The sequence below is a fragment of the Cavia porcellus genome, unplaced genomic scaffold, assembly GCF_034190915.1.
Source record: "Cavia porcellus strain 051 isolate PalLab524CR breed Dunkin Hartley unplaced genomic scaffold, mCavPor4.1 scaffold_1, whole genome shotgun sequence".
NCBI classification, from domain to species: domain Eukaryota; kingdom Metazoa; phylum Chordata; class Mammalia; order Rodentia; family Caviidae; genus Cavia; species Cavia porcellus.
Window position 1 is genome coordinate 150555475 of NW_026947484.1, and position 16719 is coordinate 150572193.

A 16719-nucleotide genomic window follows, 5' to 3' on the forward strand; every position below is an offset into this window, starting at 1 on the left:
CATCAACTAGACAGAGCACTTATTCCTGAGACTCGAATGAAAGTCTGCTTGAACCAACTTATTAATCAGTCAGTGCCCTGGTCTTAATAGACTGTCTTATTAAAGAGCTCTAGATATATTAAAATTGGATGAACTCTGATGTGATAGGGACTATCCCTGAACCACAATCGTAAAGCACAGAATTATTACTGGAGATGAATGTGTATGGAAAGAAAAATAAGCTTTTTGTTGGTTTGCTTTTTGCTTTTTGAGGACTAGATCCAATCAAGCACGGGGTCCTTCTTGGCTCTTCTGATTATGTGACTTTTCATTCCCCATCCTTCATAAGGTGTAATCAAACACAAAGATATTATGATACATTTTCCACCTATCTCTGTATAGACCCCACTAAAGGATCTTACCAAATTTACATAGCTTTTTTTTTTTTTTAAGGGCGGAAAATGAACTACTATCAATGAGAGTAAAAGCAAAGATTATTCAGGGTGGCAAGTGGTGTGAATGCTCAGTAAGATTCTCTGAGCATAACGGGAATCACCGCAGATTCGCATTCCCAGTGGAGTCTGTGATGGTAGAGGCCCTTAAGAGCTGTAAGTCATGGGATTGAACAGGGATGACAACTGAGCTGAGAGTATCTTCTCAAATGACAGTGCCAATCAGTAGATATTGATTGTCTGGGAGTGCTGGGATGAGAAGGATGCTGGAGGCTACGTTTAAGTACAGCAAGAAAGCAAGACACAGTAAATTAGCAACTTTGCTTGTGAAGACTATTGCTAGAGAACTCTTGGCTTCTAACCTTTGCAGCGCATTTCTCGCGCAGGGCTGACCTTCACTTGTCTGGGAGGAAGAGCATGTGCATATCAGGAGTCAGCCAGAAACTCCGTCATGCACTCAATGACTCTTCTGCGAGGAAGACTATAGATGCCTGCCCAGTGGTAATCAGCAATTAAAGGTTTTACTAAACACATGAAATGACCTGTGAAAATCTTGTGTTCTCCTCAAAGTTTTGAAAGTTGGTATATATAATGAAACACATCATGCTGAAAAAACAATACTGCTGAAGGCAGTCCAATTTTTCACATGGTCCAGATGTCTTACAAAACATTTCTGGCTGGCCATCGTGTGCATACCTGTAACCTCTGCCTCTGGAAGCTTGAGTTCAAGGCCAGCTGGGGATGCATAGTGAGTTTAAGGTTGACCTGACCTACATAGTGAGACACTGTCTCACAAACAAACAAAATATTTCTGCTAGATTATTTCTGCTAGCAGAACTGCTATGAGGGGAAACCTCTTCTTCTAAGACAGCATAATGAAGAATAGTACTTAAAAATAGACCCTTTATTGACCAAGTTGGAGTTCACCCCCCACTTACATGTTTGACCCTTGTGATTCTGAATCTGCACTTTGGAAGAACACAGGAAAATTCTGGTCTCTTCTGCCCAATACTTCTTCAAATATTCACGTAGATAACATGAACATTGTTTTCATAGTTTTTTTTTTTAAATAATTGACCACCACAAATATACTGCAGTCAAAACAGCTTCTTAAACACATCTGTTCTCTATGAAAGCAATTAATCTAGTTACTCGTAAGGAAATAGGGATCATGGACACTCTCACTAGAATCTCTTGATATGATTTCTAAAATTTTTTTCGTTCAGTTTTCACAGCCTTCTCTCCTGGAGATCTTTGATCATCATCTCCAGCCTCTTCCCCTGCAGTGGCTTTGGAGAGGTTCCTTCCTACTTCTAGCTTCTTCTTCCCAATGTGTTATTTACGGAAAGCCTGGCTGACCTTTGCACAGGTGAATCTGTCTGCCTTTCTCCTCTTTTGACTGCTTCAGCAGCTTCTCCTGGCACTTAGAGCAGGAGCCTGAGCCCTGAGCGTGGCTCCAAGAATCTGACTCTAATTTTCTTCTCACATCTCCCTCTTTGTTGTACTTTGTTATTCTGTCCTCTTTCTGTTCCTCGGGGTCGCCAGTCTCTCTTCCATCTTTAGTACTTTGAGCATAAGATTTTGCAAAGGCTGCACTCATTGCCTAGGACGATTCCCCTCCCTGTCCACTTTGTTGGACTTAAATGTCACTTTTTAGAGAAGACTTTCAGGAAATAAAATCCTTTTATTTATCTTTTCATTGTGTCCCATTCCAGTAATTATTTGTTATCAAGTGTTTATTTGTGTCATTATTTATTTATTGTCTACCTCCTTCTGTTGAATATAAACTTCATTAACAAAAGACTAAAGAATGAATTTCTTTTTCATTTTTCTCTTTGTCATACATAGACATATTGCTTGCCATGGAGTAATTAATAATAAATATTTGATGAAAGCTATCCTTCGTGATCCATACAAATTGTTTATTATTTCTCCCTGTATTTTTTCTTTTCTGCTAGGACAGTCACTTTGATTCCCTTTCTGATCCTCATTGGACAGGGCTTTTAAAATGATCTTTGACTAAGCTTCAATTTCTTTCACATACTCCGTTTTTCAGTGTTCTCCTTTAATTGCAGTATGCCAGATGTGATCTAATAATTGGAGAAAGTAATGGGACCATTGTTTTCACTGTCCTCGTCACAGTGCCTATTAATTTAGCCTAAGGTGTTGATATTCTTTTTTAGCAGTCATATCTCCCCATTGGTACATATTAAACTTATCATTAACTGAAAGCCCATAAATCTTTTTTCTCCCAAACTAAATTTTCTAGGTAGAAAGTCCCATTTAAAGTTGTGAATGTTATATTTTTAATCAGGAAGAAGATTATGCATTTGTGTTCTAGGGATACACTTGTGTTCTGAGGAAGGGTTTATTGCCAATTGTCATCTCTGGTATTGATTATCTTTTCCAAGTTGTTTCATGTGTGATTTGTGTAAATGTATTTACATTGTTCAGATTCAATGTGCAAAGACAGCAGTCAAAGACAGAAATTTGTATTTTACTCCAGGGTAAGAGTAAATATACACATTCTTGTTTAGATCACATATATACACAAAGCATGTACATAAAACATGTATTCATTTAAATAGGTCTGAGTGATTTTAAAATAATTTCAGCATTTGCTTTTCTATGTTGGTAAAAATTGGTGATCTAATAAAATACATAGGAAATTTTCTTAAACTTAGAAATATTGTATCTCAATTATTTGTTACTTTAAAATTAATGGAAAATAAAATTTAAAGTTACTGAAGTCTTGTAGTAACAGAACTATACAAATGTCATATGCAGATAAAAAAAATTACATTTTTAAAACATTGGTTCAGAAAGCCTAAAAGATGAAATGATGCATGGTCTTGCCATCCTGTAGAGGATGGCAACTATTGCCTTTTTGTAAGAAATAAATTCAGTGAAAACACTTTTAAAAATTCATGATAATTTGACATGTGACTTTTAGGTTTTGTATAAGAATTTGCTAGAAATGCTTATTCTCCCAGTTTCACTTGGAAAGTATTTCTGGAGCTCCACCTCTATGGTGAGCTTCGAGGAAATGCTATTCTCAGTGACAGCTTTGTCATGTTGAATGTCTGGGATCAGTGCACAGGGAAGAATGATATGGAATTCTCCTGGTTTAATGGGAAATCTTCATGTTTCATAGCCTCTCTTATCTAAGATGCACCCTGCTGAAAAAGATGCACAGTTGCATTTAAGGTTATGCTGTGAATCATGGCAGGACATGGAGAAGTATGGAAAACACTGGATTTGGTAAGGAGTTATAAATCTGGGATCCACTCAAATGCTTTCAAACAAAAATTCAGGCAGCATCACAATATGGGTGGCCAAAAAAAAATGAATGTTACGTGCTGTGGAAGAATAGAGGTAAAAGAAAGAAGGCAGAGAAGATGAAAGCTGTAAGAAGAATCTGTTGATGAGAGATGAGTTGGTTCACAAAGTGTGAATAATGCTGAATATTATGACTGCAGTAAGGAGAAATATATCTGCTGTAAATTTTTTCTAATGTAATCCAGTTTAAATTTTAGAAATATTATACCTAATTCCCAAATTATAACAAAGACGTTGGGTCCATATTCCCTTACCTCTGCTGGAATAAGTACCACACTTTGCAACTACTGTATTAGCAGTAAGCACCACTTATAGCCTTAATTTATGTATCCAGGTTTGAATTCATTGTATCCATCTTCTCATTTATCGATGATGTGGTTTAGTTTTAGTCAATATCAATATTGTCCCCATGTTACAGACAAACACGAGGTGTAGAGAATTAAATAACTTGCTTAATGTTTCCTAGCTTCTATATTGTGAAGCATGAAACAGAACATAAGTCTTTCTGGTTCTGAAGCCATGTTCTTCATTCTTATTCCCTGATAAAATAAATTTTTGGATTTTTAAATGCAAATTAGTGGCTTACATTGACCTTTATTAACAAGAAAAAATAGCAGATAAGGAATTTTTTTCTCTTTATGGAATAGAAAAGGGGACAGCACTGTTAGAAGGCAGAGTTATGGATATTACTGTCAGCAATGTAACAAGTGACATATAAAGAGGGCTTCAACTTGTACTGATTAGCAACGATTGACAAATTAATCTATCATTATTTAATTGTAAGATAGATTTTCATAATGTGATACATTTATTGACCATAAATGTAATGCAAAATATAGATATAAAAAACATATAGAAGTAATGTTAATTTCACTAAAGACATCTATGCTCTTTACAGGTGAAGAGTACTACTTCCTGTTTTATCACAAATGTTATATTTGGTTGATTAAATATAAGCTACCACTAGTTTATGGAGTTGGTACTGTAAATAGGAAAGTATGTTCCATAATGGTGTATGTATGTATTTGATATTATCATGAAGTATCTTCATTAAAATGTATCTTATTGAAATTATATACATACATATCACACACATAAATCATGCCACATTTTATAAACACACAATTATGTTTTAAAACATAGTTAGTTATATGGATATAAACATTCAGGCAGACTCCAAAATATACCAGGAGGACCCCTACTTACAAATTGGTAGTGTTTGAATTTTTTTTTGGAAATAGTTAAGATTTCAGGCCAACAACTGAAATTTATGTATTTAATCCACAATACCTAAAAAATATCTTGAGTGTTATTTAAGCTACATTCTATACCTTGTGCACGGTTGTTTCTAGAGATAAACTTGACTTCACTCAACAACAAATCTTAATAGGACAGTTATTACAGTGTATCATTGGAAACTATTTGAGATGTTAGCAATACAAAGCACAGTTCCCAGGAGACTTACAGTCTGGTGTGAGACAGAGAAAAACAGATCAATCATTAGACCTCAGAAGGATGCAATGGTGGGGTGAAACAAAGGAGTGGGAGGGTGCTCCAGGGGTGTGTGAGAGGAGCTTTCCTACATGAGGGGATAGGCACCCAGGGAGTTCTGAGGGATGAAGAGGATTTACCCACATGCAAGTGGGCTGATATGGATCTGGGGTAGAGAGAGATAGTGTAAAATTGATTCAGAGAATGAAGGATTATTTATCCCCTTTCCTGAGTGGTAGCCTTTTTATTCCCCTCAATACTACTAAAAGTTTTGGACAGAATAAGTCCTTGTAGTGGGGCTGTGTAGGGCATTTTAGAATGTTTAGCGGCGCGCCTGACCTTCACTAAATGCCCATAGCATTGGCACCATCCATCTCCAATCTAAGCCAGAAATGCCTCTAAATATTACCAAATGTCTCCTGGGAAGCAAAATCTACCTTAATTGAAAATCACCGCCATAAGCAAAAAGACGGTATCACCAGGCACTGGAACAATATGCTCACTCTACACTACCACCTCTGACGCAAGAAAGGGGCAAATTATATCTGTACTATCTCAGCATTGCCTTTTAGATGCCTTAAATGGAGGTAAGGGGGAGACAGTTACACTGCTTTTTTGTGTGTCACCTAATGTCTTGGGAACTGGTGTTTATGATTCAGAGATTGTTTACTTATAGTACACACACACATGCTGTGGAGACATAAATCAGAATATCTCTGACTTGCCATGATGGGTAATGATGATCTAGCTTTATTTCTATGTCATGTCAGAAACAAAAACTTTCATAAACTTATTAGAATACAATATACATCTTCTAGCAGAAATAAAAGTTGAATCAATCTTACTGCAGGAATTCCATCATTCTCCTTAAAGGAGAAACATCTGTCCAGGGAAGTTTCATTACAATCCACTTTAAAGAAAGAATAAGCTATGAAAATGATAAAATATGATTGGTTTAAAACACAATATATCCAACTTTAATCATTTTCTAAATCCAAAGATATTTTTAGATGAAAGCGAAGGAGGTCATTTCCAAATCATTTTGTGAAACTTAAGCCTACCCAGAGGAAAGGTAATTGTGTTTGATCCTGAACATCAAGTGAATTTGTTCACCAAACCATTTATTCCAAAAAAGTAATTAAAATAATGTAGAATTGATCCAGTATATGTTTAACAAAATTAACTAATTATAATCTCCTTAAACCATTTAACCTTTATAGTTCCTTTAAAAAGGTTTGATTTTCTTTGGAAAAATAAACAATCAACCCTAAAAAGCTAGTGCTTCTGTGTCTGTCTCTCTGTCTCTCTCTATCCTTCTCTTTCTTTCTTTATCTCTTTTTCTCTCTGATCCTCTGTTAAGATGCCAACAAATAGAGGAGACAAGCAACAAATGGGAGAAAATATTTCTCTTTATGAGACAAACCACTTCTGAAAATGAAAAAAAAATTAGAAGATTAGAAAATCAGACTTTTGGAAATGACAGAAATTCAAGTCAAGTCATTTTCCAGCATACCTTAAGAAGTTCAATGATTTGAAAAATATTAATTGCCTGCCACTAGCCACATTTATTTTGGATTGCTGCATTTCTAATCACAGACAAATCCAGAGTAGATGTCAAGATTCTGAAGAGTTTATAGGAGCTTGTAAGTGTCCATGAGAAGTATAAAATACTTATGTAAGAAAGAAATTTGCTGTGACAGCTCCATTCCTTAAAAGGGATGGAAGAACTGGGGACTTCCTAGGGGAAAAAAAAGAATACTTGATATAAGCACAGGCCTTTAGGGATTGGCAGTTCACATCCGACTATTATTAATTCATTATAACTTACTACTTTACTTTTGGAAATAGAATTGTCATTTATATCCTTCTGAAAACCAAATGACATTATAAAAGACAACCATTGGTGAAAGTGCTTGCTGAAGTAACTGTCACTTCCACATAGAGACAAACATGTTACACAGAGAGGGGAAAATGTGTGAATTTTATTTCTGGTCAAAATCGTGTGAGTCACCCTTTGTCCTGAGGCTAATTTGTTGACTCATGATTTCCAGTTATCCAATGATACTGAATCACATGAACAAACCTCTACATCTAATCAGTTCTTTTTTATTGAATTGTGACCTTTAATCCACCTTCTCCTTGATTATGAATGACAGTGACCTTTTCCTAATTTAAAGCAGACACTCTGATGCAAAAATATGCAAACTACACATGTAAATTCTGAATCAAACTAAAGATGTGCATAATCTACTGGTGAGAAATTATTTCAGAAGACATTTATATTAGGGCTGAGTAAGGTTTTTGAGAGTAGGTGAATTAGGCAGCCTATGAATGGTTGGTCGGAAGAGTTGCAAAGATCAAATTCTGTTTACATTTTCTCTGTTTCTATTTAGAAAACTGAAATGTCAATATACTTATCAATTTTTATTATTCCACTCAGCATTTTATGGCATTCAAGAAATGACCACAATGTAATAAAGTCAGATAAAATTATTTTTCAGGGGACTTGGCAAACTGTGCCCGAATATTCAATTCATTTTCATTTCGAGTCGTTTTCTGCTGCGAAGAAACCTGGTGAAATTTAGCTCCAGCACGCGTGGCATGTTGACTTCCTGATACTATTTTATCTCATTAAAAGGAACTTCATGCCCAATAGCAGCTGGCCGTCAGCAGTGTTTCTAGGATATATTTAGAAACTACTATCTCAAGGAAAAAACTCAGAAGAAGAGAAGTGTGTTTGTGTGGAGAATTAGATGACCACGCAGTAGCAGCCCTATGTCTCTGATTCTCTTTCCCCTGCTGACTCTTCTTTTTTCTGTGAAGTCACAGCAACAGTTCCCTGTAAGTAGGACTGCGGATTAACTTAGCCCCACACACAGACTAAAATGTAGCTTAACCCTGTGTTACACGCTCCCCTTCTCAGGCCATTCGGGCACGTGCAGTCATTACTAAAAAATGAATGAAAACCATTGCTTCTTAAATTTTACTTAGTTTGCTTTATGTGCAAAAATACTAAAATGCAACTATGTTACACATGTTTAGGACACACATCCACAGTCTGTATTGCTACATAGATACAGGCATGTGGGTTACCGTTGACAGAGATCATGACAAACCAGCAAGCCATCTAAGACATTTCACTTTCAGACCCTCACCTGGCACAAGCTTGTACTTTCATGATTAATGTCAGAGGTTGTCAGATTGCTCTATCTGAAATAAACAGATTTACCCTGACAGATAATCAGCATTTCACACTGACTAATACATGTTTATCCTCCACCATTGACATAATTACACTGAAAGTGCACTTAATATAATCTTCCATAGGAAATTAAATAGGTTTTAATGATAGAATGGATTGGGGACAGGGTCTGAAGCACAGAAACACAGTATGATGTGCTTTGGGAGAACACGTACGTGAAGCACTGACCAGGAGATCTGTGAACATCGGGAGAAATCAATGGTAGTCTGTGTTTAAGGAATTCATTTACACAGCTTCAGAGAAGTCAGAAACATGCTATCGTGCTGCGAAATGTCCTCCTGGTTTTCCCATGTCTTGATAAAACCTTTCTTCTGACATATTCTGTGCTCCTCACACACACACAAGAACACACATGTGCACACACTCATGCACACACATGTACATGTGCAGGAAGCTGGAGTCGAAGAGTCTTCTTAGGTTGAATGTCACATGTGCCTCATTGGCTGTCAACTTTTTCAAGAGTTGTCAGTCTGTTTTTTGACTTTATGTCCTAGAAACACATCACGGTCAGCACATATGTAACTCTCAGAAGGAAACCAAGCAAGCCGAAGAGATGGTGCCTATCCCCTCGTGCCTGGGAGCAGGGACTGGTTTGCTATTTTAAGAGACATAGACATTAACACATGCTGGTCAGTCTCAGAGTTGATGCCTTCGGGATATTAAATCAAGACTTAGGAAGCAGAGTTAGGTGGAAATATTAATTTTAATGAAAATTATAAATGTGACCCCCAGAAAAGGAAGCACTTTAAGGATATGTTATTCATGGCTGTCAGCTGTCTCACTGCTTAGGAGAAGAACGAGAAGACCTAAGAATTTTAAGTGTTACTATCCTTGGATTCTGTGTTAGTAGGAGGTTAGGATCACTCCATAAAGATCTTAGGTACAAATAAAATGAAGCCTGAAACATCTAAATTTGTATGCCAATGAGAGGGGTTGAAGGTGACATAAAGTTAATTTCGGGCAGAAACCAGTATAAGGATAGAAGGGTACTGTGGAGTGTCTTCTTGGGGCTCAGCACTGGTTTGGGCAGAGAGTAGATAGTTCATTTCTTTACTGTAAAACCGAGAAGTGTGTGTTTTTAATTTCCATTTTACAGAGAAGGAAGCTAAGGCTCAAGGAGATGAAATAATATTCCCGATAGTACGAATCCAATTCAGGTCTGTGTCTGAAGCCAGCATCCTCTGTGTTTCCTTAGGCTTCCTATCTCAGTTCACAGAGTTTAGACTCCTGTGCCCCTCCCTCCTCTCCTCCATGACTCCTGTCAAGGATGTGGGACTTTAAACCACGGTCAGGTATCCCTTACATTAATTAGAAATAAGCATCCAGTCACCTGCAGGCTGTTGTGCCACTCTCTGAATCCAATAAAATCCCAATGGCCAGTATGTAATGGCTTTTCACCGACTAATCACAAGGATTTCACAAATAGTCCTTAACACCTCCGTAGCTAAAGGCCAAAAACTGAAATGACTGAGACCAAGAAAACAGAATGCCAGTAGCAGGAGGTTAGAGTACCACAGTGGGTGGGGAAATCGGCAGTTACTTCCTTTACCTGCCCTGAATCTTTCAGGGATGCTGGGGCTTTTTGTGTCCCCTGGGCTGCAGCTTCCAGAAAGGAACAGAAAGCTCTGCCCAGCCCAGCTATGTGGACCCTAACTGTGTGTCCTGGCTTGCTCTTCCTGGCTGCTTCCTGAGGCTGCATTTTATTCTTTTCATGTCAGCTTCCCCCAGGAGCACACGGGCTGCCCATCCTTGGACCCCTGGCGCTGCCCCGTGGACGGTCCTCCATCGCCCCGCTGCTTGGGAGATGGGCCTGGTAAGACCGGATTTGCCATATTTCTCTTAGAAACTGATTTTACCTTCTCTTGACGGGTTTCTTATAGGAGTGACTATGCCAAGGTTGCTTTCAAAGCCAGCTTACATCCTCTTTGTTTTTATTTCTATTTAAGGACACCAACTCATCGCATTCAATGCCAGGGAGTTAGAGCTTTAATAAGGCTAAGAATAATTGCTCTTTATGATGAGTTACTATTTCTATTCTATTTAAAGTATATGGAGATTTCGTGATAAAAGTTAAAAAGCTATAAACTGTGGTTAATAAAGGTCGAGTCTGAATTCTTGACAATAAAAACCCTCCTTTGCTCTTTCTAAAGTTCTTGCTCCTTCTCCTCTTTCTACTTTCTTCTGTATTTCTACATTTTGTTTTATTCGTTTCCCGTTTTCTTCTGATCTTTTTGCTTCATTTGCTCAGCATTGCTTCTCTCTTTAACTTGCAAAATGAGAAGCTGTCATATAGATCATTTTACGCACTGGTGTGATTTCTTTTCCTTTTGCTATTTTTTCCTAGTTGAGTACATGTAAACCTTCACATTATTTCAGAGCATAAGGTCAAGTGCTGGAGCACAGCTAGATCTCAAGAAGCAGGTTGAACCATTGACTATTTCTCTTATTGCTACTGAAGCAAAATTTTAAAATTATATAAACTAATCTAACCGCATTTGCAAATCAATTAGTCATTCAAATATTAGTCAGATAGCAGCTGTCATTTAGCTCAGAAACCAAATCTGCTTAGGAGACAGATTAAATATGATTTTTATCCTTAAGCAATTTACAAGCCACTTGGGATTCAAGGTATAACCCTAAAACAACAGAAAATAATACAATTAGAGATTGACTTGTGCAGTATAAACTACTATCACTGTGATCATGCAAGGAGATCTGGATTGTGGAAAGACATATGATTTTCAGAAGACTGATAAAGTATACATGAATTATAACTATAACAACAACCATAGCAACCAAAGAGACTTTAAAGTTCTGCTTTAAAGATTATTATACATTTTGACTTTTCTTTCCATACTGTACATTTCATTAGCTAATGAAGTTCTGAGCTTCGGTGTATTGGGAATTGTCACTTTGACCTGACTGTGACTACACTTGAGAATTAGGTCATTTGAACAGTTTTACGAAGCATCCTCAGTGAGAAAAACCTTCAGAGCTGACTTTTTAAATTGAAGAAATTGACACCTTTTTATTAGGTAGGTGATTCAATTATGCGTTGCAGAATTTAGCAATGAGAGGCACATTTGTCCAGTGGTATTTGGTCAGTTTTAACCCTTTTGAATGCTTCCTTCATCACACAGCTCCTCTCTACCATCATTTGTCCTGCCAGCCACTCTGTCTCCTGTTAAGGCAATGCTCTCCGTGGAGGAGTGGTAAATAAAATCTAGAAGCAGTGTCCCGCAGATTAAGGAACTCACTAAACAATGATGGTAGGGCAAGTTCAATTTAAATCCAGTCCCAACCTTTCCTGTCCCAGTGGTCAACATCTAATTTAGCTAATCCTGGCAAAACTGATGTATTAAAATAACTCTAAGGATATGTTCTTGGGCTTTCTGCCTGCCAGCAGATAGCGGTTTTGGATATATAGGGCAGCCCATCTGCTTGATACTTCGAATAAGATCTAAAAAGAATGCTGGTATCACAGAATGGCATCAAAATTGTTTTCTCTTCGTTCCTTGAGAAATGTACAGCTTGCGGAATTGCCACTGACCCATGTTCTCCCCATTTCTGCCACTTGATTATGTGTTGATGCCGTTCAGATGTTTGTTTACATTGACTATCTGATATCCACAGGTCAAACAAACACAATCTTTAAATCCGATTCCCATGGGTTACTTGTATAACAGTTCATCTTCTCATACTGGGAGGAAAAACAGTGGGAGACGTTCCACGCCACCCCAAATAAACAGAAAGAGCTAAGGCCACCAACGTGTCCCTGTAAGGAGCTGTTTTTCCTTACTGCTGCTGAAGGAGGTAACAACCCCCGGGATATGAATAGATGATTATGTTCAGTGTTTTGGTTATACCATTTAAAGCCCCATGGCTACTTTATGTTCATTATTTACTTTTCTAACATGCTAGTAGGTTTCATCTGGAAAAATTTTCATACAGATGTTCCCAGTTCCAAGAAAGGTAAGGAAGGGGTCACCTTTCACCCCCCCAAGAAGGGTTGAAGAAAGGTGGGACAAGACAGAAGAATACATATTTTTTCTGATGTGATGTGTTTGCAGCAAAATTTTTAATTGTTATCAGAACTTTCAATAGAGTTGCTTGGAAAAGTAGTTAGATAAAGCCTCAGGTTAATTTTCATCATTACCAAGCACTTTACACCACTGAAGAATTCCAAACGTATAAAGAGATGTCAATCTTGTTCCTTAGAAAAAAAATTGGGGAGTGGTAGTGTTTCAAAGGCTGTCAGTAGACAAGTCAGTCAATTATAGAGCAGATTTAGTTCTTAACTCCTTGAGGTAAAAGACAAATGTTTTATAAGAGTAACCGTTCCTGGCATGCCTTAAATGAAAAACTTTAAAAAAAACCTGTACTCTCATGTTAATGCAATTTGAGATGAAAAGCTATGAAAGTCAAAATCAGGTATCTAAATCAAGGTAATAATTGGGTAAATGAAATAATTTGCCATTGCAGGACTGAGGGAAATGTCCTTACTATACGTAGTCATTGAGCTAATTATCTGGGAAGGCATTATTGCATGGTGTTTCAAAGCCAGTAACCAACTACCTGGGCTCAAATCCCAGTTCTGATACAACTGTGTTACTATAGCTGAGTTAATTAACTTTTTTGTACCTCAGTGTCCCTATCTAAGACACGTAGATGATGGTCCCATTGATCCCATAGTGCTCTTGTGCAGAGTCAAATTAATACAGAAAAAAACAGGAAGTATCTGATGAGGTTTCAATGTCACATCAGTGTCACCCATGCACAACAGGACCTTCCAAGGTTTAGAAAACACTCACAGTATGATAGAACCCTTTCTGAGAAATTTTGAAAGTCTCTACATGAGATGGGCATTGTATGTCTGCCATGAAGCGCATCATTTTCTCTCTAGCAAGGTAGCAAGCCCCTGTGGCCCTGCTCACTGAATAGTCTTGAAGTTACAGACAACTTATTAACAACCGCCATAGCATCCTTTTAAGATGATAATTTATCTTTTTAACTGTACTCAGTAAAACCAGCAGAAAAGAGCCAGGTGGGAATAACAAGGTTTACCAGTTCTACAGATTCTGCTGCAGGGCACAGTAAAATGGAGTAAATGTAACTTATCCTGAACAGTTGCTTGAATGAGTTACTAGAGGAACTGCAAGTTTACACATGAAGCAAAAGAAACCCATGGGAATTGAAGGCCAGGACCATTTTATTTAGGATGCATAGTAAAACCTAACTACAGGCCCACAAGTTAGGTCTTAGAGTTTTCTGAGGTTTGCAAACCAATGTGTGCAGCTATAAAATGTGTGCTTTGGAAATAACTCAATGAAATGATGTTGAGGTTCCAGGGGGAAGGGTCTACAAGCCCACCAAATCGTGGTAATTTGATTGCCAATAGAATACCTGGTAGTCCACATTTTCTCTGTCCCCAAAAGATCTTCCTGGCCACTTGCTTTGTCTGTGCCCAGCGTGCCTGTTGACAGAGTATTGCATGGCATCCCTTTGTTCTGAAAGGGCATCCTTCAGTTTCATACTAGTCTCAAGTTCACCCAGCCAGGCAATCCCACACACCTTTCCGTCTGTTAAGCTTTCTCCTGGTTACAGTGCTCTACTCCAACTCATTTTGAATAGAAAAGAATCACCCTTCATCATCAGTGGAGAATCCTTTCTCTCCCTATGAAGCTGAAGTCTGAATAGGATACTTCAGTGACGGTAGCTGAGGAGATATTCATGGACAACTACATGGCTTAAATAGATAAATTCAATTAGTTCTTCCTGGGGCTCCTCCATTTACTTTACAACTCAGTAGTATTTCAAAGAGTTTTAAAGAAATTCTAATTACTGCATAAGAAATAAGTCAAATTCTTCGTCGTTCACTGTGAAGGGCTTTTATTACCCACTGCTATAAAACATATATCTTTTTTTTTCCCTGTTGCTATCTTAGCAGAGTAGCCTGCATACCAATAGGATCACTAAAATGCCACAGAGCAGAACATATTTATCTGTTAAATTTTATGTACGGTAACCTAACAAATGCCAGAGACAGAAAGATCGCCCTCTGCACAGTAATACTTGTATAGATGTCTTCTTTATCTTAACAATGACAGGGGCTTCATGCCTTGTGCTGTACTCAAAAATCACAGTGCATTTTTTTCCCTCCCAATAGAAGACTCAGAATCAAAAGGAAAAAAGAACTGCACATTTCTGCCACAGAGATATTTTATGTGGATAATAAATTTTCCCCCTCAAACTCCACTAACTACAAGTATCTACCTTGAAGATGAAATGGGAGATTTATGCCATCAGAACTATTCAGGAGAGCAGGGGATCATTATTTCTTCTTTTCAGGACTGTCAACTTTGTTTACTGTTTATGTTCAATTCTGTCTTAGACAAGAGCTTAAATAATCTTGTCATAGCTGCATGTCAGAATTTTAGAAAAATAAGGTAATACATGCAAAACGATATTAGTAAAGAGCACTTTCAAAGGCACACGACATTTATTGAAATTTAAATTGTAACTGGAATGTTCTAATTATATTTGTACTAATCAAAAAGATTATTGAGTCTGTAATTTCGTGACATTTTAGTATGTTTTAAAATTGAAATGATTCAAATATTACTACAGGTAATTACAAAATAACACAGATGAAAAATGTAAGCCCAGGGACTGCTTCCAATAAATCAACATATACATTGTCAAACTTGTTAGCCTCTTGCATGCATTTTTAATCCGAACTTAACCATTTGGCAATTGAAATCATTCTTAAATAATATTCTCAGGCAGTACTACACAAATAAAATGGTTTTGTTTAAGCTTTGTTCCATTAAACTTTTTATAATACAATTTCAATTTTCAAACAATACACATAATGACAGTAACTGAATCCTAGCTAATTGTAATAATTCTGCAGAGCCTAGTAACAATTTATGAATTGTGAATAATAAATCTATTTGACAGGCCCGTTAGCAATAAGGCCTTCAGCTTTTGCTTTGCAGCAAAATGAACTAAAATCTATCCTTTCCTTGCTGTTGTTAGAAACATTTCAACAGTTAGTTCTTTTTCACAGAAAATGCGGCAAGAAGGTTCCAGGTTAAAAAAAAAAAGAAAGAGAGAGAGAGAAGAAAAGATCTTAACGCAGTTGAATTTTACGCTTGGCTATTATTGGCCAGGATACATGATAAGTTAAAGCATACAACAGAGAGGTTATTATTTTTTTAAGAGGGCAAACTTGACGGAGAATGGTATTCTAGATTAGAGAGTAGATGGTCTATAATCTTCCTGGCATTGTAAAACTGAAGCTGGCTACAGGGAAAATAAACATTATAATTCCCGGCACTTAAACAATTGCACCTATATGGTTAAGTAACAAAAGCGTGAGGCACCTGGAATCCCAGCATTTGTTTCTAATGCCAGCAACAATATAAAGCATTCAAGTGACATTTGATAATGAGCAGACAGTGGAGGCATTACACACGTCTTTAGAAGAATCAGACTTCCTACCTTGAAAAGACAGATGGAGGTAAGTTCCTTTATAACAAAAAGTTGTAAGTAAAGCCAGACAGCAGTTGCAGTAAATTGAGTCCTTTCAGTCACTGTATACATACAGCAGTTCTGCAATAAGGGGAAAAATATAATGGGAGGAGCGGCAGTGAACGAGTGACCTCCTCAAGCTGAGTCCTCTGTGAACCAAGCACTGAAAGGCACTGCTCCTGATTTGCATGGATTATCTCCTCTTCAAAAGACACAGAGCAGATACATTTACATTGAGCTGGCACAATGGCAAAAAGATGGAAGAGTGAATGAATGAGGGACAGCGCAAGAGAGAGAGAGGGAGAGAGAGAGAGAAAGAGAAACAGACGCGAGATACGAGAGCGTGGATAAACTGGTTCTTGCAGAACTGTGTCTCAGAAGAGCTACAGCTCCCTCTTCATGTCACAGTTGTAAGATAAGAAATGTTGTCGTTAAGAACTGGCTAATCACAGGGAAAAAGAGACGCAGATCAGCCGATGCTCCATGGGATCCGAATTTTATGAACATGTCAGGATTCTTTCCATCTTGTCATTAGGATATTAGACAATATATCCCCAAAATCTATTATTACTAGACCAGGTAAATGGATGTGGATAAAACTGAGTTTTGTATGTGATCAGTGTTTTGACTCGAATGGCATTGATGTTAGTGAAAGAACACAGT

General features: G+C 37.4%; 1 protein-coding gene and 1 long non-coding RNA gene across 3 annotated transcripts in view; one reads left to right on the forward strand and one right to left on the reverse strand.

Annotated features, from left to right (window-relative positions):
- Positions 1-16332, reverse strand: part of Adgrl2 (adhesion G protein-coupled receptor L2) — a 612767-nt gene extending 596435 nt beyond the window's left edge. Inside the window, exon 1 of the mRNA XM_063257703.1 lies at positions 16027-16332. The gene's annotated coding sequence lies outside the window, so the exon portion shown is untranslated. The remainder of the gene's footprint in view (positions 1-16026) is intronic.
- The window catches only part of LOC134477973 (uncharacterized), a 56922-nt gene continuing 50231 nt past the window's right edge, over positions 10029-16719 (forward strand). The window contains exon 1 of one of the 2 annotated variants that reach the window (XR_010050309.1): positions 10029-10336. This is a non-coding gene — a long non-coding RNA (uncharacterized LOC134477973). Of the gene's footprint in view, positions 10337-15755; positions 16046-16719 lie in introns of those variants that run through there. The other variant, XR_010050310.1, reaches the window with a different exon arrangement.